At 47.7% G+C, this 13,549-nt stretch overlaps 1 protein-coding gene across 4 annotated transcripts in view; it reads right to left on the bottom strand.

Moving 5' to 3' along the window:
• Positions 1 to 13,549, bottom strand: part of LOC139754511 (uncharacterized) — a 301,969-nt gene that overhangs the window by 101,005 nt on the left and 187,415 nt on the right. The window contains exon 1 of one of the 4 annotated variants that reach the window (XM_071671801.1): positions 4,993 to 5,127. The exons of 2 other annotated variants lie outside the window; for them this stretch is intronic. The gene's annotated coding sequence lies outside the window, so the exon portion shown is untranslated. Of the gene's footprint in view, positions 1 to 4,773; positions 4,962 to 4,992; positions 5,128 to 13,549 lie in introns of those variants that run through there. One more of the 4 variants, XM_071671802.1, reaches the window with a different exon arrangement.

Raw genomic sequence — 13,549 nt, 5'->3', positions numbered from 1 at the left:
TTGTATATCAACTGACTGTTATATTTCTCTCCTGTGTCTCCCCTGATGATGTGATTATTACACGAAAGTGCACTTGGGAACTTATCGTGTTTCATTTTCCCTATATATATATATATATATATATATATATATATATATATATATATATATATATATATATATATAGATAGATAGATAGATAGATAGATAGATATAGATTGATAGATAGATAGATAGATATCAGATGTTATATTCAGAAACATTCAGATGTAAAAGTAAAGCCCCAAGACACGTCACAAGATATCCCATTACACAAAGCAACAGAAATATATTTGAAAATCTTGAAATGCTGAGATATACGTCTATATGTTATCATTTCTTAATCTTATGATGTTTAAATGCACGAGACCTTTGGCAGAGAGAAAACGGGGATGCTAACTGTTCTTATTTCTAAGCTGACGTAAAGCTGAGAGCGAAGCAAAATGCGAGTGAGGCGAGCCGCTTGCGCCGCAAGCCTAGCTAAGAAGGCCCTGAGGGTCTTGGTTAAGGGGATCAGAGATCGTGGATCACAGTAAAGTCTCGCAACCAAATGATAATATCAAATACTTCGGTGGAGGAAATCAAATTTAAAGTTTTCCATTTGTTTTCGTGGGAACTAATATGAATCATGTTTATTTTTAATTCCCAATTATGCATTAAAAACAAAACTCTTCAAGTTTCATTCACAGTCCCACTCCACAAAGGATGACTTATAAATTCTGACAGTCAAGTGCCGAGCCTCATGAATACGAAAATTGTTGACTTTGACTAAATAATTAAATCAGTAATCTCCACCTCGGAAATAATAAGAACCTTTCTTGTAGGGTTACGACAAACAACAGTTATCATCGCAAAAGTGACGTATAATTTACAATCTCTGACGCTATTTACATAAAAACATGTTAGTAAAGCCTATCAAATACCAGTAATTAATGTCTATCTCTTAATTAGGCTCCCTTATCAGCCATGGGTAAACAAAAAAAAGAGATAATTCATAGTTAAATGCCTTTGGAATAAGATAATGGGACTATCAAATGATTATTTCTATCTCTAAAAAATTGTTGGTATCAACCATGGGAACCACAAGTCTTTACTACGCTGGTGGCAACCTCAGAACCCTTTGGAATAAGATAATGGGACTATCAAATGATTATTTCTATCTCTAAAAAATTGTTGGTATCAACCATGGGAACCACAAGTCTTTACTACGCTGGTGGCAACCTCAGAACTCACCAGTTTCTAGTTGGCATTTTCGAGAGACAATAGCTCACTATTCCTAGCTATGCTTAGCTAGCTCACTATTCCTAGCTATGCTTAGCTTTCTTTTACTCAATTCTCATTCTACGGGAAAATGTAAGCAAGGTAAATAAGCTTACACGAAGTTATAGCAGATATATGACACTTGTTTCACAGAGTGTAATTTTACTTCTAGCTCTGCGTAACATTAGTCCTCTTATTACTATCAAAGGAGAAAAAAGGAGTTACTTTGAAAGATCAAACATAGTCGGTGTAACTTTTACGTGAAAGACGCACAACAATCATTGCATGTCAAATTGTTCTGGGTTGCCTGTAATAAGATCCCATTAAATATGACGTACACATCCACAATTACAGAGTAGTAAAATTTCACATATCACACCATTTGTGTAGCTATACATGCGACCAATGTAGCGATCATACTCGCATACAATTGTAAAAGAAACTGACTGCAACTAGACACTGGCACTTATATTTTTGTTGTTTTGTTCAACGCTGATAGGTATAAAAAGGAAAGATGGCAAGCAAAGGAGGGCTTGCAGGGCCAGAGTCTTCAAACGCCTCAAAAGGGCAAAATAATTCGAAAGGATCAAAACTTGACAACCAAATCCAACAGCATAAGCATATAGGCACTAGGATACTGAACAGGGCAGGTAGTTTAGGCACACGTCAATTACTGCCATTCTAGTTGTAAGCTGAGCCTAGTCACTATGGATGAGGGATAACAATGTATCTATGACTGGTAATCTACAAGTTATAAGCACAAACTAGTAGGAAACAATTGTGAAATATGTAGGCGATCTCTGTATCATTAGATAACCTCATCATAGTGAAGCAGGTAACAAAGAAATGTATCCAATGAAAGCAGCTCTTAATTGCTCTTCATTTACACGTAACAAGAACTAGCGACATGGAATTTCCATCTAATACTTTAAACAGAGTGAGTTTTTTTTTCTTCGGATATGAAAGGAAACAGCCATTTTCTGAACTACTTGTTCACCAAAGCATTGTGGCAGTGACATTTACCAGCAATGGGTTATTCCGTCCAATACACCTTATATCCTGATATATTTTCCTACTTCGAAATTTCTCGAAAACACAATGGCTCAACGAAACAGGAAAAAAGTATTAAAACGAGTCTAATAAGGATAAGACTAATTATGAACCATGATTAATTCTGAACCAGTCTCATACGGGCAAGATCCATTTTCATTGTGTTCACATCCTGTACCCATCAATTACTTTGGGGAAATAAAAAAAGATCATGGCAATTTTTTTTTTTCTTCATTCAGCTGCAACGTTGCAGAATCATCAGTCACCTGACTCAACACTAATGCAACGCAGGTACGACTTTTTTCCCCCCGCATGATAGTCACGACACAGACATACGTACAAGAATCTCATGGCGCGTTTTAACATCGTTTATCAAAGGATATTTCCACTGAGGTGAAACACCACACAGAAATGTCGTGGTGACGGTGCGTGCGTACACAGAGACACGTAATACGTCACCCAGATCTGCAGCTTAATTCACCAGGTGAGTCAGTTGACCCTGACTCAAAAACCATGAGTAAAACTTAATCTTTCGCCGTCAAATTAGCATGCATACGATCCTATAACAATTCAGGGTCAAGTGCCTTCGGAAACATGACAATGGGACTGTCAAATAATGTATATATATATATATATATATATATATATATATATATATATATATATATATATATATATATATATATACTACATCCCTGGGGATGGGGGAGAAAGAATACTTCCCACGTATTCCCTGCGTGTCGTAGAAGGCGACTAAAAGGGAAGGAAGCGGGGGGCTGGAAATCCTCCCCTCTTGTTTTTTTTTTTTTTTAATTTTCCAAAAGAAGGAACAGAGAAGGGGGCCAGGTGAGGATATTCCCTCAGAGGCCCAGTCTTCTATTCTTAACGCTACCTTGCTAATGCGGGAAATGGCGAATAGTTTGAAAGAAAAAAGAAAGACACACTACAGATTGTAGCCATTAATCGAAGGCACCTGCAATCTCTCCTTGACAGGTAAGGTTGTTCGCCATGACAGGAAAAACATGGGAGATGATTTATACGTGTGACGCCAGAGCGCTCACACTGCATCCACGTGTTCCAGGGGCACCAGCGTCTTTGGATCATTTTATCTTTCTGTTGAAAGACCTTTGAGGAAATTCATCGTCTTCACTTGTGCGTGAAGGCAAATAACATTATCACTGAGGACGGCATGACTCTTGCGTATAACGGTGCGACCCCACGGCACGACGTTACGACCCTTGGGAATTATTATGGTATGGCTTCTGGTCATTGGTCACGCCACCGTACTCATGGGTCGTGCTTAAGGGTCGTACGTGCTGGTGAAAGATTGTACCGCCGTGTTCAACAAGTTATTATTCTCATCAAACCTGGAAAGTCTGATATGAAATAATTGACGAGAAAGCAACTGTGGTGAGTGTGGCTGCTATAATCTAGTCGGTAGAACAATAAAAATTTCACAATCAAATTACTAGAACTACTATTCAAACGACGCCACACATCCGACCGACGGCCAACCCACCCGCGCTTCGCTGGAAAGTGGCACAAAATCCGGCAATAATGAGATGAATCAACATGAATTCTTCGAACCTGGAGAAGACGATCAATAACAACAGCATTTCTAAAACAGATACTCAAGCCAGCCGCCAGCCCGCCCCCCTGGTGTATTGGTCGTCGCCAGGCAACGATGCGCTGGCGCCCGTTACATAAACGCTGGCCGTGTGACGCCATGTGTACATGAACAGTACACTCAAATAACCCTCCACACCTCAGTAGACTTGATAACAAACGAGGGATCTTGACGGCATTATAATACTTTTACTTAAGGTAACAAAAAATATTTACGGTTTACAATCAAGTACAGGATTTTTCGTGTATTCCAGACAACTCACAAAAATATCCTACAATCTTTTTCAATAAAGTTGTAGATATTGATTGTTCCTGTCATTTCACGGTGATCTTTGATGTCAATAAGTTTATAACAATACGTTGGGCGGTGCTGAAATATAAATGAATACATGCAATGTGTACCAGTTACTGGGGAAGCTCGTAAAGTGGAAGATAACAGCTGGTAACACACTCTAACTGCGCATATCATTCTGGCTACGGGCCGTCGTGCGCATGACACCAAAGTGGCGATCTAACATGATAATATTCGAGCGATCGCCAGCTCTTTTTTCTCCTACAATGAGGACTGGATGTAAGAGGGTTTCGTAGAACAATAACTCTTACCTGGCTGCGCCCTTCCTGACATAATGGGTTCAGGCAGGTTTACTTGACAACGCCACATAATTTGGTCAAAGTCACCTTAGGTTATGAACCAAATAATAGGAAAATAAGAGCAAAGAATCTCTAACAGCGTCACACACTTCTGCCAATCACAAGGGTTAGCAGTCACGCCCCCTAAAATCGTCTAAACATAGAGGCAAACTATTTCCATTCACATACCACTGTGTTATCATTTCTATGGTAATCCTGTCACACCAGCACGGCTTAAGTGGATGATCATGGTCTTATTGTGTGACACCTCCACTGCCAGGTTCATTGGTAACTGGATTATCATGTGCCAACGAAAAGTACGGTATCAAATCTCACTGGTTGAACAACACCAACACTTGTACACCTCTCATTCTAGGTCTTGCTTCAACACAACACAGCAGGGCTTACCCGCGCGCCTATGCTGAACCTGCGGGGCAACTGACCTAACCACCGCCAACACCCACTTCTGACCAAAAAAGACTCGGCCGGCGTGCAGCAGCGGCCAAGTTCTATACGCAAGCGGTGACGTTCTTCATAATCCACCAGGACCATATACGACCTTGTTCACGATCATATGAACGTGTTCAAGACTGTTCAACTCGTGTATACAATAACAATGACAGCCTTACTGATCCTGGTAGTCGATAAGGCGAATTCACATACAACCGATTAATCTTGCGCCAAATGATTCCAGAAGTTCCATACTTTTTCAGAAACTGTGAACCCTCGACTTGCATGGTTGGCTAGTTGGGATTTTCGATCTATAAACTTCAAGGGTCATTAAGGATGTCACAGTCATTACATAATTACCTTACGAAAAATCATTAACTCCTTATTGAGATGTTAAGGATAATTCTTAGACCTTACACACTCTCCCTATCTACATGGCCCAAGTCCTTAGCATACTGGCAAGATGATGATGGCTGCTATAATCATAATCATGATGATTATAAGGATTCAATTGCCATTATAGTCTTCCATTACCCCAGTACCACAACGAACCTGAACATCTCTGCTCCAGGGAAATATATTACATCTTCAAGCCAGCAGCATCGATGGTCACTCCTCAATCCACCCAACACGCAGCCTCCATTAGCAACACCCTTCAGGTGTACCAGGGTGTGGTCACGGTAAGGCTCGGCAGAAGAACAGGTTTGACTGGACGTGTGTGGCGACGCGAGTACGTCATTCCAATGCTAGCCACAAGAGGACTCGCCATTCACACGTTACGCTTCCACATATCCTAAATCGAGGCTTGGCTAGCCACAGAGATCAATAACTCACAAGTTATGGTACAAATATCCTACAAAGGGGCGAGGCATTGGGAGAACCACAATAATAGGCATCATACATCAGAGCTCAGGTGGCGGCGGAGCAGACGCCTATCACACACGCACGTTTCACCAACACATTGCGTACCCGTCCAACACAAACACGTCTCCCCCACCCTCCTGCCAAGCGCATACGAATTGGATAAAGTTTCACTTCATGCAGTTCAATGTATACAGCAACTTCGTCTCTGGCTCCGGACCAGAAACTTGCTTTACCAGTACCGGTGGCAACAAAGCAGCAATGCTGGACTGTAGCCTCCTACGTGACCAAGGATGCAAACTGCAACTTAAATCCTTTATCATGCAATCAATGGATTCTCAAAGCAGTAGATAACTATATTCATCATATCGACTGTCTTATAACTAGTTTAGTGTACTCGCATAACATGGAGGTTCCCGATACAGTTTCGTACAACCAAGAAAAATATACAGTTCTCGTTCTTTTGGACGCTTCCTCCTCACTCAACGAAGATCCCTTCAGGATCAGCTGTTGGTGTTTAGTCTGACTCATACGCCATGAAGGTGTAGCAGGGAGGAAGGCTTACATATATATATATATATATATATATATATATATATATATATATATATATATATATATATATATATATATATATATATATATAAGCAGAGACAATGTGATACAAGAGAACCGGTCTAATTCCATGAATCTTATATCTTAATTGGTAACTTGCGAAATTAAAGCAAGTTACATTCCTGCAAGATTCATCGTTACATTTCCTAAATCATTCACGTGCTCAGTTATTTTGTTTATTTCATGACTCCTCATCAATAGCTAAACCATTTCTTTCTTGTATCTCCCCTGATGATGTGATTATATACACGAAAGTGCACTTGGGAACTTATCGCAAACGCGGGAGACAGCGACAAAGCAAAATAAAGAAAATAAAAAATAATATATATATATATATATATATATATATATATATATATATATATATATATATATATATATATATATACAGATGTGACGAACGTGTTAAGAGCTCGTGTTGTCATACCTGCTTTCTTCATAACTTCTCATTACCAACTAAAATATATCTTTAGGAAATAAGTAACTTCGGTTGCAGCTGTAATCATCGGTTACTCCTCGTTCCTGTATCCTACACATCAGTTTACGTCTCGTCATGACTGCATGAAACATATTATTCTGGCGATATGCATCCCCCACCTCATGCAATCTTTTTTTTTTTTTTTAAACACGTTAACTACTGCTCTGTCGCTGGCAACACTCCAGCTGACACTATTATGCCGACTGACGAAATTTACCCAACCGTTAAAAAACTTTTACCCATTGAATTCTAACTTTAATTTAACTGCTCATTACTCATACGCCCCAGCACGAACCTGCAGTGTGTGCCGCTAACTGCATGCTCGCATCACGCACGACCCCTCCCTCCTCCCTCATCCACCACGACACCTCCTTACCCACCATCCGGATCCCCTCCCTACCCTGCACGACCCACCATGGGGTACCCCCTCACATCCTGCACGACCCATCCGTACCCATCACACCCTGCACGACCAATCCGTACCCATCACACCCTGCACGACCAATCCGTACCCATCACACCCTGCACGACCCATCCGTACCCATCACACCCTGCACGACCCATCCGTACCCATCACACCCTGCACGACCCATCCGTACCCATCACACCCTGCACGACCCATCCGTAACCCATCCACCCTGACGACCCATCCGTAACCATCACACCCTGCACGACCCACCATGGGGTACCCCCTCACATCCTGCACGACCCATCCGTACCCATCACACCCTGCACGACCAATCCGTAACCATCACACCCTGCACGACCCATCCGTACCCATCACACCCTGCACGACCAATCCGTAACCATCACACCCTGCACGACCAATCCGTAACCATCACACCCTGCACGACCAATCCGTACCCATCACACCCTGCACGACCAATCCGTACCCATCACACCCTGCACGACCCATCCGTACCAATCACACCCTGCACGACCAATCCGTAACCATCACACCCTGCACGACCAATCCGTACCCATCACACCCTGCACGACCAATCCGTAACCATCACACCCTGCACGACCCACCATGGGGTACCCCCTCACATCCTGCACGACCCATCCGTACCAATCACACCCTGCACGACCAATCCGTAACCATCACACCCTGCACGACCCACCATGGGGTACCCCCTCACATCCTGCACGACCCATCCGTACCCATCACACCCTGCACGACCCACCATGGGGTACCCCCTCACATCCTGCACGACCCATCCGTACCCATCACACCCTGCACGACCCATCCGTACCCATCACACCCTGCACGACCAATCCGTAACCATCACACCCTGCACGACCCATCCGTACCCATCACACCCTGCACGACCCACCATGGGGTACCCCCTCACATCCTGCACGACCCATCCGTACCAATCACACCCTGCACGACCAATCCGTACCCATCACACCCTGCACGACCAATCCGTAACCATCACACCCTGCACGACCAATCCGTAACCATCACACCCTGCACGACCAATCCGTAACCATCACACCCTGCACGACCAATCCGTAACCATCACACCCTGCACGACCCACCATGGGGTACCCCCTCACATCCTGCACGACCCATCCGTACCCATCACACCCTGCACGACCAATCCGTAACCATCACACCCTGCACGACCCACCATGGGGTACCCCCTCACATCCTGCACGACCCATCCGTACCCATCACACCCTGCACGACCAATCCGTAACCATCACACCCTGCACGACCCACCATGGGGTACCCCCTCACATCCTGCACGACCCATCCGTACCAATCACACCCTGCACGACCCACCATGGGGTACCCCCTCACATCCTGCACGACCCATCCGTACCCATCACACCCTGCACGACCAATCCGTAACCATCACACCCTGCACGACCCACCATGGGGTACCCCCTCACATCCTGCACGACCCATCCGTACCCATCACACCCTGCACGACCAATCCGTACCCATCACACCCTGCACGACCAATCCGTAACCATCACACCCTGCACGACCAATCCGTAACCATCACACCCTGCACGACCAATCCGTAACCATCACACCCTGCACGACCAATCCGTAACCATCACACCCTGCACGACCCACCATGGGGTACCCCCTCACATCCTGCACGACCCATCCGTACCAATCACACCCTGCACGACCCATCCGTACCAATCACACCCTGCACGACCCACCATGGGGTACCCCCTCACATCCTGCACGACCCATCCGTACCAATCACACCCTGCACGACCAATCCGTAACCATCACACCCTGCACGACCAATCCGTAACCATCACACCCTGCACGACCAATCCGTAACCATCACACCCTGCACGACCCATCCGTACCCATCACACCCTGCACGACCAATCCGTAACCATCACACCCTGCACGACCCATCCGTACCCATCACACCCTGCACGACCAATCCGTAACCATCACACCCTGCACGACCAATCCGTACCCATCACACCCTGCACGACCAATCCGTAACCATCACACCCTGCACGACCCATCCGTACCAATCACACCCTGCACGACCAATCCGTACCCATCACACCCTGCACGACCAATCCGTAACCATCACACCCTGCACGACCCACCATGGGGTACCCCCTCACATCCTGCACGACCCATCCGTACCCATCACACCCTGCACGACCAATCCGTAACCATCACACCCTGCACGACCAATCCGTACCCATCACACCCTGCACGACCAATCCGTAACCATCACACCCTGCACGACCCACCATGGGGTACCCCCTCACATCCTGCACGACCCATCCGTACCCATCACACCCTGCACGACCCACCATGGGGTACCCCCTCACATCCTGCACGACCCATCCGTACCCATCACACCCTGCACGACCAATCCGTACCCATCACACCCTGCACGACCCATCCGTACCCATCACACCCTGCACGACCAATCCGTACCCATCACACCCTGCACGACCCATCCGTACCCATCACACCCTGCACGACCAATCCGTAACCATCACACCCTGCACGACCCACCATGGGGTACCCCCTCACATCCTGCACGACCCATCCGTACCAATCACACCCTGCACGACCCACCATGGGGTACCCCCTCACATCCTGCACGACCCATCCGTACCCATCACACCCTGCACGACCCACCATGGGGTACCCCCTCACATCCTGCACGACCCATCCGTACCCATCACACCCTGCACGACCAATCCGTAACCATCACACCCTGCACGACCAATCCGTACCCATCACACCCTGCACGACCCACCATGGGGTACCCCCTCACATCCTGCACGACCCATCCGTACCAATCACACCCTGCACGACCAATCCGTAACCATCACACCCTGCACGACCCACCATGGGGTACCCCCTCACATCCTGCACGACCCATCCGTACCAATCACACCCTGCACGACCAATCCGTAACCATCACACCCTGCACGACCAATCCGTAACCATCACACCCTGCACGACCAATCCGTAACCATCACACCCTGCACGACCAATCCGTAACCATCACACCCTGCACGACCAATCCGTAACCATCACACCCTGCACGACCAATCCGTAACCATCACACCCTGCACGACCCACCATGGGGTACCCCCTCACATCCTGCACGACCCATCCGTACCCATCACACCCTGCACGACCAATCCGTAACCATCACACCCTGCACGACCAATCCGTAACCATCACACCCTGCACGACCAATCCGTAACCATCACACCCTGCACGACCCACCATGGGGTACCCCCTCACATCCTGCACGACCCATCCGTACCCATCACACCCTGCACGACCCACCATGGGGTACCCCCTCACATCCTGCACGACCCATCCGTACCCATCACACCCTGCACGACCCATCCGTACCCATCACACCCTGCACGACCCATCCGTACCCATCACACCCTGCACGACCCACCATGGGGTACCCCCTCACATCCTGCACGACCCATCCGTACCAATCACACCCTGCACGACCCACCATGGGGTACCCCCTCACATCCTGCACGACCCATCCGTACCCATCACACCCTGCACGACCCATCCGTACCCATCACACCCTGCACGACCCACCATGGGGTACCCCCTCACATCCTGCACGACCCATCCGTACCAATCACACCCTGCACGACCCACCATGGGGTACCCCCTCACATCCTGCACGACCCATCCGTACCAATCACACCCTGCACGACCAATCCGTACCCATCACACCCTGCACGACCCATCCGTACCCATCACACCCTGCACGACCAATCCGTAACCATCACACCCTGCACGACCCACCATGGGGTACCCCCTCACATCCTGCACGACCCATCCGTACCAATCACACCCTGCACGACCAATCCGTAACCATCACACCCTGCAGCAGTATGGTCAGGGAGAGTGGTGGCGCGTGACTGGAGAACGTCCTCACTGCTTTTAACTCTTCTCTTGACGAGTCGTAAAATCCAGCCAACCATCTTTCTTTCTTATCTTTTTTTTTTTGGAGGATATCAACTGTTACTGTGTTGCTGTCGGCTGGAGGTACGACGAGGAGGAGGAATCACTGTCGTGAGGTTCTTTTCATTGCAATCCCGAGGTGTGACGGTGGACCGTGCCCTCACGTATCCTCCTACTGACTGTCTCCACCTCTGCTGATCCGCGCCACCCCCACACACACACACACACTTTCTCACTCTCCCCATAGAGGCGCAGTTCAATCTGCTCTCCATTATAGAGCGTCTTCATCACTGTCCCACCGGCATACCTGACCCGTGTCCTTCTAATTTCTCAGTAGCTTTTACTGTTGGGATTTTCCTATTCATCCTCATGTCACCTGGAACTGATGGCGTGGAAGTGTGGCCTGCGTGTCTGCTTCTGTGTCAGGTGCGAGAACAAGGAACTGCAAGAGAACAAGTACAGTTCCCTGGGGGGACGTCGATGGTCGCGCCAGAGGTCGTGGAAACAGCCAGAGTCTCGTCTTAACTGAAAATAACACAGGGACACAACGCCAGGTACGGTGGGGAGGTGTACGGGTGTACGTAAGGGGGTCAAGGGAAGCGATGTAAACAGTGACGTAAGGCGGAGGATGGATGAGGCAGAGGAAGATGAGACACGAGTTTATATATATATATATATATATATATATATATATATATATATATATATATATATATATATATAGTGGGGGACACCACAATGATGGTGACCCTGACCATCACCATCATCCCGTAAACCACACTGCTTGGACGTAAACCAGACTGGCTGGCAACAGAAGAGACTGCTTGAACGCAAACCAGACTGCCTGGACCTACACGAGAGTGGTCTTACAGCAATATTCCCGTGATCCGTCCGTCCCAGACTGTGGCCTGCCGTCGGGGCCTTACTACCCCCCCCTCCCCTGTCCCCTCCTCCGTCCAGGACGGGACCGTCAGCTTCGCGTTTCCCGTCACGAGGAAGGAGGGAGGGAGTCACATGCTGGTGTCATCTGAGCATATTATCCCTTATTATGTGGGTCGCCGCCACCGCCACACCCATGCCTGCTGTGGCCAGCTGCGGGGCGGGGCGGGGCGGGGCACACCCCGTCCCACCCCACGACGTGCCAAGGGGCGGCCACAGTGGAATCCTCCAACACTTAATAAAGTACACCCACCTGCATCACAACCTCCCACCCCTCAGTATACACCATGTACTGGGTGACATACACACTGGGCCGGGTGTAGTCAGGTCCAGCTGACTGTGGCTTTTTCACACACACACACACACACACACACACACACACACACACACACACACACACACACACACACACAGTTTCCCAAGAGCTACAGTGTTTCTTGGAACACAAATTGGGTCTCAGGGAAGGCGCTCAGGGCCGAACACCTCATTCATGTCACACTGAAATGTGCAACACAGAGACAGCGCTGATCAAAGATTACACAGAACCAGACAAAGAATGAGCGGTAAAAACACTACGCAGTGCTTGAAACAGAATGGGAACAACAGACTGCGCACTACGGCACAAAGACTGCGAAGCATAACACAAAGGCTAAGCCCAAAAGACTGCGCACTACAACACAATGACTGCGCAGTATAACACAAAGGCTGAGCAGAACAAAAGACTACGCACTACAATGTTAAGACTGAGCAAAACAGATTGCGCAGTGCAACACAGACTGAGCAAAACAGATTGCGCAATGAAACACTAAAGACTGAACAGCAAAAAAAGAGTCTGCTCACTCCAACATAAAAGACTGAGAAGCAGAAAGACTGCGCACGACAACACACAGACTGATGCAGGCGCCAAAGACAACACTGTAACACAAATGAAAAAAAAATGTAAAGAAAACGGATACCAACACTGGGATACAAAAAAGTGCGAGAATCAGAGCGCACAGCACAAAGCTCTGACGTCGTCCACAGCGACAACGTAGAGACTGTGGGGGGAGGGGGGGGGGGACCAGAGAGTACCACCCACCTGGCAGTGGGGTACGCGCGCGCGCGGGCAGACCCTCTACTGATCACCGTACCCCGACCCGCGAGTGACACAACCTCTGAGCAAGACAACA

This window comes from Panulirus ornatus, chromosome 17 (assembly GCF_036320965.1).
Source record: "Panulirus ornatus isolate Po-2019 chromosome 17, ASM3632096v1, whole genome shotgun sequence".
Taxonomy (NCBI): domain Eukaryota; kingdom Metazoa; phylum Arthropoda; class Malacostraca; order Decapoda; family Palinuridae; genus Panulirus; species Panulirus ornatus.
Note: the sequence above shows the minus strand (reverse complement) of the source record. Positions and strands in the feature narration are given on the sequence as shown.